This window comes from Pinus tabuliformis, chromosome 4_2, assembly GCF_031772625.1.
Source record: "Pinus tabuliformis cultivar Carrire ecotype Pingquan chromosome 4_2, CPIR1, whole genome shotgun sequence".
Classification (NCBI taxonomy): domain Eukaryota; kingdom Viridiplantae; phylum Streptophyta; class Pinopsida; order Pinales; family Pinaceae; genus Pinus; species Pinus tabuliformis.
This window is the reverse complement of record NC_142304.1, coordinates 946,838,313-946,857,896: the sequence shown is the minus strand read 5'-3', so window position 1 is coordinate 946,857,896 and position 19,584 is coordinate 946,838,313.

The following is a 19,584-nucleotide window of genomic DNA, read 5'->3' as shown; positions in this document are numbered from 1 at the left end:
AAGATGCTGATCAAATTTTGAGGGACAAATATAAGTTAAAGAGGAGCTTCTGGTGGGTCCCTTATGACCCGGAGGGTTTTATCAGTGCCAGAAGAGTTAAATACAGGCTACTAGGTTATGACCATTGTAAATATCCACAAATTGAACAATATTCCAACCAAGATGAGTGGTTGCAAGGCACATTAGTTGAGGAATTGACTCAAGAAGAAATAAAGGAGAAAAATGTTAAGGATTTAGAAAAGACTCTTAACTTGGATTCTTTGCAGTAGGTAACATTCAAGTTGCCACATCAAATTGGAGAAGGCACATCCGCTGTTGTAGCCACACGAGCCGCCCATGGACCATCTACATCAGCAATAGGTACATCAAAAGGGAAGGAAATAATGGATGTAGAGAAAGAAGTGATTACAGAACAGCCTGCCTCTTCAATGGAGCAACCTCAAGTACAGGCTCCTCTATAGCAAATAGAAGCACCACAAGTGCCTGCCTTACAGACTCCTTCCCATGACGAAAGAGGCAGAAAATGAGACTGAGAAGACTCCACACCTGCTAGTGGGTCTACTCAGCAGCCCGAAGCCAAGAGGAAAAAGGTTGATTCTCCAATTGAGGAGGAAGTCAGTGAAGAAATCCTTGGAAGTCCAAGGAAAGATAGAGAAGAGAGTCAACAAACAGCTACAAGCTCTTTCCAACAAGAGCAAGATAGACAGCATGGCATGGAGGTGTCTTCCTCCACGCAGCAAAGCAAGAGGCCAGCTAGCATCAAGGCCACCTTTAAAGAAATTAAGGCCCAAAATGAACTGTTAAGAGTACAGTTATATGACCAATTTCTTAAGGCAACACCTGCCAAGCAGGAAAGGTTGATGGCAGCATATGACATCAAAGAAGAAAAAATGATTCTCAGCCATTTTAAATCTAAGGTTTAGCAGCCTCATTCAGCTGCAGACTATGTCAGGAAAAAGTTAGAGGTTATGGCAAAGGACATTCACCCCATGGATCAAATAGAATTACATAAGAAAACAGGGGAAATGGTCTATGCCACACTTGTAGACAAGGCCACACTAGTCCATGAGTTAAAGGAATCTCTGAGGAACACAAATACTCAGCTTGATTTAGAAAGAATTTCCTCGACAGTCAAAGACAACAGAATTAGAACATTGGAGGACATTATTGTGGACCCGGGGCATGATCTTAAGAATCCCAAAGCTATCAAGGCCCTAATGAAGAGAAAGGAGGATGATATTGCTGCTCTAAAAAAGCAAATGAGGCTCTCCTTGACTATGCACCCACAAACAGGAGAGCCGGTGAAAGAGAAAGAAGCTGAGGATACATTGGACGTGCTAATGCAAATTAACCAGAGAATCGTTCAAACGGAGGGAGAATTGGAGAGAGCACTGCAAGACAAGTAGGGAGAGTCAACCTCCCAGCCACCTAAAACTGCCCCAACTACTACTGCAGCTACACAAGCAGCAGTGACCCCTCCTATTACTATAACAATTACAACAACTACAGATGCTGCAGCGGAAACAACAACAGCTCCTGAGTCTAGCATAAGCATGGATGAATTGACAAAAGCTGTCAAGGAGCTAGAGCTTTAGGCAACAGAGATAAAACAGGCCAAAGAAAAATTGGCTGATCTAGAAGAAAAATATGATGAATCCAAGATGATAGTGGCTGAACAGACCAGAGAAATTAAGGCCCTGAAGGACAGAATAAAGGCCTTGGAGAAGGAGGTGAATTTAGAAAAGACTCTAGCTGAAATAAAGAATATTTTGTGGACCAGGATTGACCACTCTATCACTAGGCAGTGGTAATCAATCCGAACTATGCATGAGCAGATTGAATTAATAGGCCAAGCCAAAATATAAAGTCAAAAGGGCAGAGCAGCACTAGGAAATATGCCTGAGTAGGCTAGCAAGATGATACACTTCCTGAACACTCACACCAAAGAGGATTTGGCAGCCTTAGACATCAGTAACAGAACATAAACTGTTTTAACACCAAAAAAGGTGTTAACCCTTAGAAATTTTGTGCAAATTTTGGAGAGAAAATGTTATGAAACCAGCTCACAAAAAGATAGAAAAGAGAGATCCACGCCTTAGAATTCAGCCTCTTCGAGGGGGAAACCTCCTTTACATTAGATAAATGAACAATTCTTGGATGATACAAATGAAAAGACCTCCTTTCTATATATAGGAGTCTAAGGGGTTATAACATAATCAGAGCCGACATAACAATAATAATGTAAGGGCACAATAATAACAATAGTGGGCTTCTATGTGGCACAATAGTAACAATATGGGCACTACATGGGTACATCAATATAATAAGTGGGTTATACTAACAACAATAGGGGGTTACACTAGTAGTATAGGGGCCTAACATGCCCCTCTCCTTCAAAAAGCGTTGTCCTCAATGCTTGAGTAGTTCTTGATGCTTCTGTATAAAATTCTTGTCCTCCCATGTGGAATATTCAGCGGGTAAGTTCTTCCACTTGATAAAATACTCTGAAATTGATCGATTTCGTAGCTGTCGGGTTCTTGTTTCTGTCACTGCTCCAGGTTCCAATATGATTTTTCCTTCCTCTTCAATTTCTGACAATATTGCTTGAATTGGGATCTTTTGCAACTTTTGAATAAGTGGCAATACTTCTTCGTCCTCCTTCCATTCATCCCTTGCTTCGTTTATCCAATTTGGTTGGATAATATAAATAGCAAAAAACAATTCTTCCACATCCTCATCCTTGAAGAGTATTCTCATTCGGTAAGGTTGCCATTTTTTAAGTGCATGTAGTATTGCCAACATTTCCTTCTCATAAATAGCTTGCTTGAGATGTAGCAGTAAAAATACCCAATCACCTACATCAAAACATTTTTCACTACGATGTTGATCTACCTGTTGTTTCGTTTGATTTTGCACCGAAGTGGCATTATCCTTTAAAAGTTGGAGGACTTGCTGTTGATGCTCGATGTGATCTTTCTCTGCTTGAACCTTTTTTTTCTTGATATGTCCTTCTATCTTTTGAGGAGTGGTAATTTCTTCCCGTCCTTTACAAGATATGGTCGGATTCATTTCTTGATGCTCAATGTGATCTTTCACTTCTTGAACATTTTTCTTCTTGATGTGTCCTTCTATCTTGATAGTTTGAGGAGTGGTAATTCTTTCCAATGCTTTACAAGATATGGTCTGATTCATTTCTTCTTTCTCTGGGGTGGTGTCCTGGCGTATATCCTCTTCTTTTGATGTTTCTTGATCCTTTTCTTCCTCCTCTTCATATTCTATGTAAAATAATTTCTTCTCAGCACACCTATGACCTTTAGTGCATTTTCTATCACAATTGTAACAAAGCCCTTTTTCTCTTTTTTCTTCCAATTGTTGTGGTGTAACCCTTGTAGGTTGTGGAAGGCTGGGAGAAACAACACTTCCATCGTTATAGTTGTGAGGGATATGCTTCCTGGTTTCCATAATTTTTCTTTCCATTATGTCACAAAGCCCTTTTACTCTTTCCAATTGTTGTGGTGTTGCTCTAAAGAAGGTGTTGCTATTTGTATCCTCATAATGTGCTATCATTTCCTCCGTGAAAATTGACCACGTAACAATTTTTTTACGAGAACAAAGCCCTTCATACCATAAAAATTGATCTGGTTCTAAATATGAAGATGCAATACATACCTTTTGTAACAGTTGTACACCATGTAGATCAAAATATTTCTCCATTTGAAGTATCCAATTTACCGGATCCTTGCCATCAAACTTCCTCATCTTGCTTTTTCTTGATTTTAGGAGCTCGACCTTGAAACAACTGTAACTCTGTACTTTTCAATCACCTAGTTCTGAATTTTTGACCTGCAGTAGCCCTCTGTGTCCTCTTTCTAATGCCACAAGTCTGAGCCAAATTGGATTCTCCAAGAAAGAGTTATGCGAAATCTCCCACAGTGACTTGATTATAGACTGGTTCAGTAGAGAAAACTTGTATGATGTGCCACGAGTTACTGTTTCAACCTTTGAATCTGAAACACACAAACAAGAAACTACAGTCCGTCCTCTTTCTGTCACTTTTTACGAAATTTCAATCCGATCCTCAGAGAGAGAGTTATGACGATTTTCCCCAGGTCACCTGTTTTGAATGTAATTCAGGAGTCTGCAGAAATGTCAACTTCCTCAGATCATATCTCAAAAAATATCACGCGAAAAGCTCTGAAATTCGGACCCAAGGTTCAGCGCCAAATATTCTCAAATGGGTTTTTTTTGCGACTTCTGAAACGTCACAGACAAAAAGTTATAGCAAAAATTCCACGATGACCTGTTTGGAGCAGCGAAACCCTAGAATCCAAAGCTCTGATACCAAATGTTATGAAACCAGCTCACAAAAAGATAGAAAAGAGAGATCCACGCCTTAGAATTCAGCCTCTTCGAGGGGGAAACCTCCTTTACATTAGATAAATGAACAATTCTTGGATGATACAAATGAAAAGACCTCCTTTCTATATATAGGAGTCTAAGGGGTTATAACATAATCAGAGCCGACATAACAATAATAATGTAAGGGCACAATAATAACAATAGTGGGCTTCTATGTGGCACAATAGTAACAATATGGGCACTACATGGGTACATCAATATAATAAGTGGGTTATACTAACAACAATAGGGGGTTACACTAGTAGTATAGGGGCCTAACAGAAAATGTCAGGAAATGCAGGCAGATGTAGATGATTACAAGCTGAGGATGGGATCATTGCAAGGCAAAGGATTGCCCAGCCTACTGACCGCCGCTGGAAGACTGCTGACCCGTGAGCAGTATGCTACCAGGATGAGTAATTTCATTTCCAATTAGATCACAACATCCACAAGTACCTCAGAAGAAACAGGACCTCCATCAGGGCGGAGCCTCTATGATAAGCTGGAAAATTTATTTTACAATGAACATGAAATTAATCACTTGTTTGAGGTCCCACCCAATTTTTATAGATACACAGAGGCAGATGAGACTTTAATAAAAAAACGAAGACACCAACTGCCTAAAGAAGATTGGTGGCAAGAAATGCTGCAAATTTTGCCAAAATGATCTCGTTCCTGTCTCTTTTTGGTCAACCTCGGGTCAACGGAATTGAATACACAGGCACTAGGCATAGCATGGAGACAACAGGAAAAGCAGGTGAGGACAGTGACTCAGCAAAATACTGGGAGAGCAAGCCCAAAAAGGATAAAACGCAGATTTTAGACAGCACAGCCCCAGCCGACTCAGTTGGTCACAAAATTCAAAACTCTATGACAAAATGGATAGCTAATGCATTAAATATGTACTGCAGCATTTACTCTTTTAGCGATAATTCCTCAAGAGTTGGCATAGAAGTTATGAGCTATTAACTCATCAGCTAGATATTTTGTGTCTCATTTGTTGTATATATACCTCCCCACATAACATATTTGGGGTTGGTAATTTTCTCTCTAAGACACTGTCTTGTAAATTTTCAGACTATCTAATACAAATGGGTGGGAAAGTTCATGATCTCTGCACTGTTTGATGTCAAAGTGATGATCTGCGTTCTGCTACAGAATTCCTGTGTTGTTTGATGGAGCAATAAGTTATTCTAAACCATGTTTTGTCTTTCTGTGTTTGCTTAATTTAAATATATATTTCATTAACTTAGAAAAAGAGAAAAAGAATAGTTGAGGACTTGTTTGAATGCACCCTCTGCTCAATCTCTGTTGTTAACTGTCTTTTCTTCAGAATTAATCATAAACATGAATTCTTAACTTCTCATGTTTGTATTCATTCTATCATTATGAATGTTATTCAGGAATTCTTAAATGCTCCTAGATAATTTCCCCACTTTTTCCCTCTGTCAGTATAGTGAAAGTTCCTTAGCTACCTTTCATTCCCTGATTTCATGCCATCATATTACAGATTTGAAGAATTGTTCCATGGATGCTTGTCTAGCTCTGTAGCATAACCTTTTTTCTCAATAAACATTTCTAGCAGTACACCATCATCGACTCCATGCCCAATGGCCTAGATTACTCTGAAACAACGTACCATTTTTGACTGAAATCATCATCCCAACAAATTCAAAACAAAATCTTGTGCATCATAACTAGCCTAAAATTACACCAAAAAAAAGCTAAATCAGAAAGAGAGAGCCCTCTCTGGTTGCAGGTAGGCTAGGACCTGTGGCTAAAATATTGGTTAGTGGTTACCTCGGCCGTATTCCCTTTGGAGTCAAAGGGAACAACCTTAGTGTTACCAGGAGGGGTGCATTTCCCAGGCAAGGCAACTTTAAAACATGCTGAAATGGTCCAGGGGACCAAATCCCTTCATTTAAGGGGGAATCTTCATGTGGCGTGCCAATCCCCAAATATCTCAAGTGGATGAGGTGTGGTTACGTGTGAACATGCATTTAAATGTCTAAATGGTTTAAGAAAGTGGTTGGACCAATATTTCCATAATATTAAGCCTTTAAAGGCAAAAAACAAGGGAAATTTGGTCCATCGAGCTAGTTTACCAAAAAGCAAGTGTGAACATGATTTTTAGTGTATGTGGCTAAGTCAAGGATACTTAGGCTAAAAAATAAATGTAGATGTTATGATTATATTCCAACACTTGTATCTTGTCCAGTAGGTACAATGTTTCTCAAATCAGTGGATGCCTTAGACAAGGTTAAGACTGCAAAACTTATTGTGAAATGATGGAGGAAGTCATTCAAGAAGTGGGAGAATAACATGTTGTAGAAATTGTCACCAACAATGCAGCTAATTATATGGATACTGGTAGACTTTTTGAGATTATGCCCCCCACTATTTTTTGGACCTATTTTCTTGACCATTGTATAGATTTAATGCTTGAGGACATTGGTAAGCTTCATTGGATACATGAGGATGTGGAGAAGGAAAACTCCATAACCAAATACATATACAACCACATTATTGTCCTAAACACCATAAGAAAGCACACCAAAGGTAAAGAAATTGTTCGACCTGCAGTGACTAGATTTGCAACAAATTTCATATCTTTGCAATTTGTGGTTGAGCAAAAGATAAATCTGAAGAGGATATCCTTGGGACCTGAGTGGACGGCATCTAAACATTCCAATACCCTTGAATGCATTGGAGTTGTTTCACTTGTGTTTAATGATGGTTTCTGGAAAGATGTCGAAGAGATTATTGTTGTGATGGAGTCCCTTGTTAGAGTTCTCAGGTACTTCAAGTCTTTTAACTTTTTCATGTTTTAAATTTCATTTCAATCTTCTTTTTATTTTCAATGTTTCATATTAATTTAAATTTGAAAGTCAAACTTTCAGGATGGTTGATGGTGACAAACCCGCTATGGGTTACATTTATGAGGCAATGGATCCCACAAAGGAGGCCATCAAAAGAAGATATGGGGATGAGGAGGCAAAGTATATGCCTATTTGGGACATTATTGTTGCACATTGGGATAGGCAATTTCATTCCCCCTTACATGCTGCTAGGTACTTCTTAAACCCATAGTATTTTTATGATAAGAGAAAATTTAATGAGGATGGGGAGGTTCACAGAGGACTTATCACATGCATGGAAAGGTGCTTCCCCGATCCATAATTTCAAAGTCGTGTCTTTGCCCAACTATAGGATTATAGAGCACCACCTAAATTGTTTTCCTATACCAGTGTTATACGAGAAAGGTCTAAGGTGTTGCTAGGTACCCTTTGAGGCTTGAAGGCTTTATCAGTTCATTAAATTTGTTTAAACTTTATTTTGTATGTTAAAATTTTTATTAAATTGTTTTGTCTTTTTAAGTTTTTACTATTTAGTATTTAGTACATCTACTCAGAAACCCTTGCCACTTGCTAGGTCTTTGGTGGCAAAACTTTTGTAGTGATACGCCAGATTTGAAGAGATTTGCCATTTGAATCTTAAACCAAGCATGTAGAACTTCAGGTTGTGAGTGTGACTGGAGCATGTTTTAGAAAATGCATTCTAAGAAGCGCAACCGATTGACACAAAAGTGCTTAAATGACCTTGTATTTTTCCATTACAATCTAGAACTTTGCAACAAGAAAATACTAGGTGAGAGCTTGAATTTGAAGGTTTCATAATTTAATTTGGAATTTAAAGTTTAAACCTTAAAGTTCAAAGTCAAACTTAAATTCACATTTCAATGTATCATGATAATGATAGGTTTGGGTCATTCACCAATAGACCTTGAAGAGATAGATTTGTAAACTACAAATGTAGTAGATTGTGTCCAATTAGAGGAGGCTCCTCTTTTAAGTCTACATGACTTGAAGAACTTTGAGACTCAAGCAAGCAGAGGAGTGGGAGGAATCACTTCTGTTTATCACTCTTAAGAGTCTTAGACTCTTAGTTACTGATTTTTTATAATTAGTATGTAGTTGTTTGTAAACTTTTAGAAGCAGTTGCTTCCATTTCTATGTAGTCACTAGTTAGGAGTCATGACTTAGTACTTTGGATCATGTTTGGACTCATAACATATATGACATGCTTATTCATTCATGATATTTTGGACATATATTGATATTATGAATTGTTTGGACATGGATTAATTGAATATCAATGGGGAATGTTTTTTTTAATTGAATATATGTGTATATTTTTATATATTGAATTCACTGATTTTTTCCCAATTTTTTCTGATTTTTCCCCAATCTGATTAAGACTCTTATCTCTTTTACCTCGCTTATTTATTTTCTATTCCAAGTCTGGTAACATTGGTTACAAGTATCATTCTTCACTTATGAGTGCTAAGGTGTGATAGAGAGTGCCAATGCATGCTGAGGAGTGTTAGGGAGTACTATGACAACACAAGGGAGCACTAGGTAAAAATGTATGGAAGTGAATGAATATGAGGGTGTGTTGGGGAGTGTCAATCAGTGCTAGTTGTCATGCCAAGGATGGAGTGACAAGGTATGCTAAGAACAGGTAAGGCATGCCAGGGAATATCAGGGAATGTCAAGAAGTGCTAGAGTGTGCTAGGTAGTTCCAGGGTGTGCTAACATGTGCCAAATAGTGCCAAGGCATTCCAGGTGCTAAGACATGCTAGGATGTGCAGGGTGCCAGAGTACGCCAATATGTGTCAAGGAGTTTCAAGGAGACAAAAGGAATAACGAAGCTAAATGAAAGGAAATGAACACATAAGAAGGTTAATAAGTCGAGACTTTATCTTTTTCAAAAGAGGCATGCTAGGCACACTAATAATATGTTCCAATACATGCCAAGTTCCAATGTGTGCCAAGTGCTAATTTTTGTCAATGCAATATTATGCCAAGGAGTTCCAAGGCATGCTAGGGACTGCAGGGAATTCCAACACATGATAGGGGAGTTCTATGCTATGCTATGGCATGCCAAAATGTGCTTTGAAGTCCTACTCATGGCAAGATGTTCTAAGTACCAAGATGTTCCAAGGCATGCGAGGTGCCAAGGAATGTTAGTGTATTGTTCCAAAGCATGTTAAGGTGTGCCATGAGTGTTGAGGAGTACTAGGTCTCGCTCATTAATAGAATTGATAGAGCTTGATTATGTATTAAATAATATAGTTCCTACACACACTACTGGAACTTTATTTAAAGGAAATTTGCTAGATAATAAACCTAATAGAGATGAATCATGTGTTGACTCATAGGAAGACTATATTCTTATGACTTGAGGGAAATGATACACACTAATTACTTCTTAAAAAATTGACTAACTATTATAACCACTATGAACTTAGACACATAATGAAAAAGACTCCACAACAATGGTCTTAAATCATTATATTTTTACAAAAACTATAGTAACAGGTACATAGCGTCATCAAAAACTCATTGAAATTATCAATGATGATGAACATTTTTTGACCGTCACCAAAAGTAACTAAAAAGAGCATTGGTGAAGGTCAATAAAAGGTCGTCACTCAAAGTGTCACCAAAGAGAGAATTAGTGATGGGCCTTTAACGACCCTCACCAAAAGTGTCACCAAAGAGAGAATTAGTGATGGGAAATTAACGACCCTCACCAAAAGTGTCATTGAAAATGGATTTGGTGACAAACCTTAAAGAACCATCACTATATACACTTAAAACAATGATTTTTTAAAGACCGTCACCATATGCGACATTGGTGATGGACCTTAAAGGTCCATCACAGGCATGAAGTGTCATAAAAAACTCATTGTAATGATAAATGATGACAAACATTTATTGATCGTCACCAAAAGTAACCAAAAACATCATTGGTGACGGTCAATAAAATATCGTCACTAGAAGTGTCACCAAAGAGATAATTAGTGATGGGCCTTTAATGACCCTCACCAAAAGTGTCACCAAAGAGAGAATTAGTGATGGGCCTTTAACGACCCTCACCAAAAGTGTCATTGAAAATGGCTTTGGTGATAAACTATAAAGGACCATCACTATATACACTTACAACAACGCTTTTTTAAAGATCGTCACCATATGCGACATTGGTGATGGACCTTAAAGGTCCGTCACAAGCATGACCCTCACCAATGACCTTTTTTCTTGTAGTGTCTAAGTGAAAAGGGACATCAATCAATAAATTTAATGATGAATCTAAGGAATCGATGAAGTATTGAGTCGAAGTGTAAGTCATGTCATTGGGTCATAGAGTAGGAGAAGGCTCTGTAGCTGAGTGTGTAGAGGCCTAGTAGTCTGCAGCTGATTGTGCGGACCCCTACAGCTGAGTGCATAAGGCAGGTTGAGTCTGTAACCATGGGAAGAATTAATAAAAGAGAAGTTTTACCATATTTCTATGTATCTTTCCTATTTTATGTATTATTGGGTATGAATTGCAAGTTTACTATTTATTTACGGCACAAGCTCATAAGAATGTGATGAATAAATATAATATAAGGCATCTGTTTATGCGAAGATAAGTATATATCATAAGAATATAAGTAATATCTCGGGTGTGCTTAGGGGAATAGTGCAGATCATTGCTCCAGCAGCGTGAAATCCCCATAGCCCCTGGTTAGGGTTGTGTGAAAGTGAATATAACAGGGCGCAAAGGCTAGGGAAGTGCGCAGAGTAACCTACGTGAAGGGACTCATTTTGACCAAATAAACCCCTCAAACATCTCAAGGGTGTGAAAACCTGGTTCCAACACCCCCGCATACTACTTCGGGTGAGAACTTAGTTTGTGCTCCATGGACTATTGCCTAAAGGGCCAGTAGTATAGGGATTTGTTTAGCTAATTAAATCTGAACCTAGGTCAGGCCCCAACAAGCCAAAAAAAGGTTTCGTTACCGAGACCAGGATCTACATAGAGATGTTTGATGTCGTATGATTGGAATCCAACTAAGAAAGAAATTGAAGATTGGTTGGATAGGAAGATCCATGAGTTCACAACATAGGAGAACAAGAATCTAAGGCTATCAAAGGAGAAGTGATTACACTGCTACTTGTACAGAGAAATCCATGAAATTTTCTTCACATATTTACCTATTGAGTTGTACGAGTGGATCGTGAAGCTAGAAGATAGCCAAGGAAGGTGGAAACTTGATAATCCTATTGTGTGGACTCTGAAATTGGTGCGCAGATGGCAAACATTAGAGGATAAGATCTCATGTGCTGTTGATCACTGGCTCGATCAAATTATAGGAGGATTCATTACTGAGTTCGCGGTAGATACTTCAATTAACTATAGCGAGGCAGAATGATGATTCCTTAAAGGACCGTGAACTAAGTACGTTAAGTCTCTAAACACTTGGATTAAAGTGCTACTATGTCAAAAGAAGATTATGGGAATACATTGATGTTCAAGTCTACGTGAAGTGGAAGAATTTACGGAAATGAAGGAAGTAGAAAACTAGAAACTAGACCCTTGATTACACCTCCACGAGGAGGCGAGGAAGAGCTCGTGAAGGTCTCACCAAGAAGTGCGATCAATTTGATAAGGCAGAGGATTCACGTATACCACCCCCACCCACACCACCTCCAGTGTCACCACCTTCACCCCCATCTTCACCCATACCACCTCCGCCACCACCACGAGTTAATATGGCAAGCACGATAAAGTTGTCAGTGTTCAAGGGAATAGAAAATGAGGATCCAGACCAGTTTTGGTTTGTGATAAGGGTTGTATGGGAATCACAGGGAGTTACAGATGATAATATAAAGGAAACAACATTTGTTAGTGCTCTGCAGGATCATGCACTAACCTAATATATCAAGTATTCTAATGACAATCCAAATGCAGGGGTCAAGGATATCCAAATTTTGCTGAACAAAGAAGTTAGCAAGCCGAAGTCAGAGGTGCAGTTGATCATCGGGTTGAGGGAGATCAAAATGTTGCTAGACAAGACTCCTTTGGAGTTGGATCAGAGATTGAAGTGCCCAATTCAAGAAGCCCATATGATGTTCACAGATGGATAGCATCGTGAATGGTTTGTAGCATCGCTAACGCCACATTTGAGGAATGCGTTGTCACAACAGAAGCTAACAACTCAGGTAGGGGCCTTGGAGATCACGATGGGGCTACTTGAAACCCTGATACAGGATCCTAACCTGGGAGTTTAGCAGATCCACGTGCAGCTGAAAAACTTGTGCCTTGCGATGTAAAGTCTGAATCAAGACAGGACAGCTAGCCCAGAGGTGCGCAACAAGGTATGTTGTGTTAAATGTAAGGGTCAAGGTCATGACAAGGACCACTACCCAGTGTTCACGAATTACCTCAAGGGAGGAGGGCCAATGCCATTAAGACCAAAGGCACAAGCAGGACCTAGCACGACACCTGCTTTGTGGTGTGCAATTTCTCAAATAGGAGGAAAGCACATTACAGACAACTATCATCTATTGCAAAACTACACGAAAAATTCGCAAGAGTTGTTCTGTAATTTCTATAGGTCAGTAGGACATGATGAGCGCACTTGTAGAAACTGTGATTTGATGATGCATAGGACTCCCACCTACAGAGTTCAAGTTGAAATGTGGCCCTTGACTAGAACGCAGGGATGACACGAACCGGATTTCAGGGGCGCGAATGAGGCCGAGGTGGAGGAGGACTTGGAAGAGGTCATGGACAACTAATATGTTACAATTGTGGAAGGCCAAGACATTATGCCCTCGATTGTACAAATCCAACGTGGCTGTCATCTTTGTATTGTACCTTCTTTGATCATGAGACAGAGGATTGTCCTACACTAATAGCGAGGTTGCACAACAAGGGAGTGCTCCAACCTCCCCCGACTCAGAACCTACAAATGATGAGGTCTGAGCCGCATGAGGAAGATCCTAACATGACCATTGTGCTCCAAAGTTCAATTACGACAAGGGATGATAAAGGAAAGTAGCCTGAAGATAGTACTTGGGTTCACAAGGCTCTGACGAAAGAACCATGGTTTTATTTGGAGCGCGTTAAGGAAACCTTCATGGAAGCTAGAAAGAGCTTCACTGATGCCTCCACTTTAGGAAGCAAAGACAGACCATAGTCATAAATGGACCCATCAATGCTCACGACATTGTTGGAAACATGCATGAAGCTATTGTGTGACAGCAAGGCTCTAAAGGGATTGCAGGAACGCATTACTCGATGCACAGGGTCCGCGCCATGAGAACCAAATGTATTCTAGAAGATTGGAAAGCATGCGATAAGGACGGGGAGATAAATGAGATTGATTGCACAGATTGGAAAATATGAGATGGACCAAGTGACTCCAGATTTAGGATCGGATGTGAACGTTCTGTCGAAGCAGACATGGGAGCTCATGAGGAGGCCTACGCTACAATGGTTTCCTATCCAATTGTGGATGGTGAACCAACAAAAGATAATACCTATGGGGAGATTACAGGGAATCACAGTGGATATTGAAGGAGAAAGCGCGTTAGTCGACTTTGAAGTGATAGATATTGTTGATGATAGTAATCCCTACCCCACGCTATTAGGAATCAATTGGGCCACTCACATGAATAGGGTGAAAAACCTAAAGAAGCGCAAGATTATTTTTGAGACAAATTCCCTACGCGTAGTTGTACCTTTGGACCTTGCAGAAGGATCGTGCTACACGGAGCCATTGCGCAGCTATGAAAGTGATGACGATTTAGACTACATCTACAAGATAACCGCGTGAGAGCAAGACTAGGTAAATCCCACCATGGATGAATGAATCTCATGGGAGCGCGAAAGCTCCTATACATTGGATTTTGATGAGGAGATAAAGTGATGGCGAAACTGGTTACACGAGGTAACCACGTTGAACTGTAATATGATGATGAGATCATTGTGCTACATCGCAATAGAGGTAAGGGATTTGCCTACTTATGATGGGTTAAGTGAGGTAGATGATTTTTTGAATAGGGTTGTAAGAGAAGTTCCAGAACAACAACATTTCGAGGCTTTGAAATGGGTACTGTGTGCTACACCCAGAAGGTGGTGGGGTACGCACCAAGGAATATTTGAAGATTGGCGTGAATGTAGGAGAATGATACACATGCACTTTGGGAAGCCTTAGATGTGATTAACAGACCAAATTGCTAGAAGGAATGACCCGTGCACGCACCTGTCCAAATGGATATGGGCATATCTAAAAAAACATGCGTAGATGCACACAAACATCGCGTTAGGAGACACGGTTAATAAGCATGTGCGAGCAAGGAAATTGCACAAATGACCCCTCCAGTTGAAACAATGGAGCATGGAAAGAAAAAAATTGCAGAAGGTTATCCACACAGAATCCTTTAACGAAGTGTGCGAAGTGATGAACAAGGCATATGATGTGCAGTGGATTGATTGGGACATGCGCGTACCAACGGTTCTATAGGCTTATAAGACTGTTGTGGAGGTAAATCCCCTCTGCGGACAGACGCGATCCCTACTGGTCCAAATAGGATCTAGCAACAATCAAACAACGCTAACACACATGTTCCTAATTGAAAATTATAGACCAATGATGAAGCCCTACCTGGATTCCAACTCTAGTACTTGTAGAAGAGTCGATGCTCCCGCTCCTTTGCTCTGGTTGGTCACAATCCTCATGATCCTCGTGCACGGACACCTGAACATGAAAACAACGATACAAACACAAGCATAAAATCCAATAGATGCAACTATATATCAGTCAGAAAGGATATAACTCAAACACCATCATAAAGACATTAAGAGTGGAACCATAATGATAGTCATCTATTATTGATAATCAAAGAAGAATACAACCATAGTTCTGATGTCAAATCCTTCTCAAGAGGGTCCAGCCAGCAAGTTCCTCAAGCATTCACCCTTGAAGATAGATCTCCCAAGACAAAACTCTCTCTCACACAATTTTACACAAGATCAAAGCACTTCACAACCTTAAGCTCTCTAACAATCCCACACTTGTCGCACCAGCTACCTATCAAGCTCACACACTATCAGCAACACTCCAAACACTATGAATTCCAAACTAGCATCTCATAGCAATGGTGGAGGTTTAAATAGGAGAAGGAGTCTCCATGAATGGTGGGAGGATGAGCTTATCTCCAAGGAAGGTGGCTCAAATGACGAAACAGACATGCCAGAGAAGGGAGGGCGACATATACAAGGCCAATAGCCAGGTCTGGAGTCATCTAGAAGGCCGACTGTTAGAACAAACTCCCCCAGACTGGATCATCGCGGGTGAATAACTGCACTGGAGCACTGACATCGCTGTTAAATAACGAAGAAAGTCATGTCAGCGTGATCAAACATAAGCAATTGTCATGTTGTCTCATGAAATTCGACCATCATGGGAATCAGGTGTACTTCTGCGCTGGCAGCCCGTTCGGTCTTTTTCAAAGCGCGCATCAGCGCATTTATTTTTACAATAGTCACGATGATGGAAAAAATTTGGCAAAGTGGGTCATCTTCCAACATTAGAGAGCATGAGCATGGATGATTTGGACTCATGACACATTAGGAAGACTGGTAGGAAGACAGTGGCAAATTACTGTGTAACAAGGACAATGTGCAAGAAACTAACAGAGTAAACACCTCCAAGGCTTGAGTATGGAGTGAACACTGTAATCCCCATAGAGTATAATATGTCTAGTCCACACATAGCAGCACGAGTAGATATGACAGCTCACAGAGCCTTGGAAGAAGGGATCGTGCAGCTGAACGAAGCAAAACGCTTGGGACATGAGGAAGAAATCAGACGTGGTGATCTTAGGCTCCAAGAACTTATGAAAGAAAGGGTGTGATTAAGGGATAAAAGCACTTTGGTGGAAGCGGAAGTCAAGAAGCTTGAGGACGAAATAAAGAAGGATTTTCTTGATAAGAAAACCAGGGTGATAAAACAGGGCGTGCAAGATTATGTTGATGAATTTGGGGACTACCGCCAATAGTTGATTAGCTTGATGCCTTGGATTATACCACATATTACTAAAGGGATCGCCCATGATGGCGTGCTACAGATGATAAAGTGCACAATGTAGCTAGTAATAATAAAAGGTGGGTGTTTTCTAGGAAAAGTGATGGATGATCGGTTGAAACCCTATACAGATGGTGTGACCACCTGACTAGCCATGGGAAGTATAGTATTAGCACTCTAGGCAGTTGAAAGGAGGCGTGGGACTATAAATTACTCTGCCCGAAAGCTGTGCGATATTGGGGTTGCGTGCAGTAGAAAAGTTTCAAAAGGTTTGCAACCACCCAAGGGGGGTTGCGCTACCACGCGGGATGGCTGGAAAGTGACTGTTGTAGTCACTATTCACGATGTGATGCTTGACTTGAGACCAAATGGAGTGGGCGGCAGGCAATTGAGACACGCTTTATGGGCGAGATTTGGAAAAATATATCGCCAAGGGAGCATTAATGAACCGGATTTGGGGGTAATGGTCAAATTCAAATTCAAAAGGCACTATAAATTACAAAGGGCTACCCCACAACCAACAATTGGTCATTTGCGAATTGAGCTGTCATATGCCTCGCGTATTCTGATCCAAGACTTATTTGCCCTTTGGAGAGTGTTGGTTGAGCACCTGAGTGAACGGTTGAGAGATTTCTGGGCAAGTGAGATGGCAGTGTCTGAAGAAGCGAGGGAAATTGTAGAGATGACCGCCGAAGAGGCCACGCAGGCGCTAACCAGAGAAGATGCCCCTGAAGGAACCATGATTGTTGCAGAAATCTCTAAATCATCATGCACACAGAGACCGAAGAAAGACGAATAGGGAATGATTCTGGTGTGTGTGTCCCTGCAAAACCTGCTATGCACCAGATTAACAATGGAGGAGAAAGGGAAAGCAGTTAACCTGGAAGCTGACGAGGAGGAAGAAGACCTTGAAGACCTCATAATTGACGAAGATGATGACGAGGGCATGGAGGTAGAAACCGAAGCTATGCACCCTCCAACCAAGCTACCCAGATATTTCCCCCCACGGAAGGGGAAGGGAAAGGTGCCTAAGGACCTCAAATAGGGCAAGAGCTCTCTGTAGATTCTGCTCCTCCCTAAATCTTTGAGGGTACACACCTGGGACGAGTGCCAAACTTAAGTTTGAACATTGGAAGCTCGCTGACCATGATAAATTCCCTCACCTAGAGATCACGTAGCTCATGAAGCCCAAGTAGAACACCACGATAGGGGTTATAGAATTGGAGCCACGAAAGTGGTTACACAGAGTTGAAAAAGGCAAGGTTTCTAAACTTGCTCTGGGTGCCACATTACCACTGCGCACTAGTGATGATCTTCATCATCAGGAAACTCATCTACTTGGTGCATGGTGGGTGTTTATTGCTGGAGGAGGCCATCCCCATCACGGACCACTTAATCTATCACATTACCTGGCTCCCGTGTAAAGGAGAGGACCCCACAGACATATCGGAGGGGAAGAGTAGTGATTTGGCCATCGTGGAGGCCATGAAGAAGAAATACAAGATGGAAAGGAAAAAGATGGGCTACGTGATCTCCAGTATCAACAATAAAGTAGTTAGTGTGGCGACTCAGATACTGGTGGGTAAGGTCATGTGGAAGTGTCATGTGGGCGAGCTACCTATGCTGGTGGTGGCACTTGCTAAACAGTTTGCAGAAGTGGTCTAGTTTAACTGGTCTGAATTATTGTGTAAAGAGTTCCTGGAGAATTGCCGCGAGGTACAAGAGCAAGGAAAAACATTCCACTGTGCATGGCTTCTGTTGTCTATAATTCTCGTGGTAGGGGAATTGATGGAGGATAGCTAGTTCCTCATGATTGCAAGAGATCTCCTGGAGGCCGCAAAGTACTCTTCGTTGTGGGCCACGAAGGACACGACCCGAATCCATGACATTACGATATTCTGGGTGTTCATGGAGATGAACATCAGAATTGGGATTCACCGCAAGCCATGGTTATCAACCACTGTCGACAATAGCCTGCAAAGTTTTGCAAAATTTAAAGCGGATTTTCACCACTTATACCTTAGGGTGTGTAAGGACCCTGCAAGGAAGTGGAGAAAGGTACCCTTCATAGAAATCGATGATGTGATTTGTGATGTACTGGAGACGTGGCTGTCGGAGTGGCACACCCCAGACATTGCCATGGTAGAGAAGTCTATTTCGCAGAAGAAGAAATAGGAGGCCAAATTATGTATGGCACAGTTGACAGAAAAGAGAAGGAAAGAAGGAGCGGTAGAAAAATCACAGGAGGCATGAGACGCTGCACAGACAACAGAAGAATAGAAAAGGCCACAACAAGAGTAGCACAAGAGGTAGCAGACAAGGAGCATGAGGGCCAGAAATCACCTTCACCTGGGGAGGAGCAAGAGATGGAAACAGAGGAAGACAAGGACAGTGTAGACCCACAAACAATGTCAACACAATTGAAGCGCTAACACCCGAGTGAGCGAATGGGGCCGTGCAAGAGAGTGAAAGCATCCAAGCTGTTGATCGACCCGATCACCTTCATTGAGGGTGATTTGCATGATATAGGAGAAATGGTGCGTGACGTCACCATAGAGGCTCTCCAAAACATCGCGGCGAAGAATCAGATTTTGTTGGGGGCCCTCCTAGCACAGATTCAAGAGATGCATGTGCACGCTCCTTAGGTTGGTACTCTCTTGACCAACCTCGCAATTGGGACACCCGCAGCTAAAGAAATGTTGCGCGGTCATACAACCAACACAATAGTGTTGCTAGAAGGGGCATTGGTTACAAAAAATAAGGCCAACCAGCCTAAGGTTAGTACATTGAAAGGTATCGAGGTCAACATGGCCGTGCTCTCGTAGGAGACACTCTATGTTTTGCACGATGAGATTACTGCAGAAGTACACGCTAGGGAGAGCCACACGTTGTAGGTGTTGAGCGATCAGAAGATCAATATGGAGCAGTTGAGCTTGTAGCGCAATGAGGTCGTGTCATAGAACAAGAATATGGTACATGTTCTTGAAGAAGGCTGCTAGATGGTCCCTTAGTTGGCCATCCCAACAGAAGCACTAGCAGAGGCGCGCATCCAAATATTATCAATAGGGGTGTATGAGGCATGAGAAGAAATGGCCAAGGTTCAGCTGGAGCTGAACCTTTAGATAGCAGAGCTGCAGTTGAAGGCGTAGCTGTCCACTCCTCCAGAAGTAAGGGAACAGTATGCCAGTGCTATTACATCAGGGATGAAGGAGATCAACAGTGTAGTAAGGGACTGCACCAGAATGTTGGAAGAATCATTTGAGTTC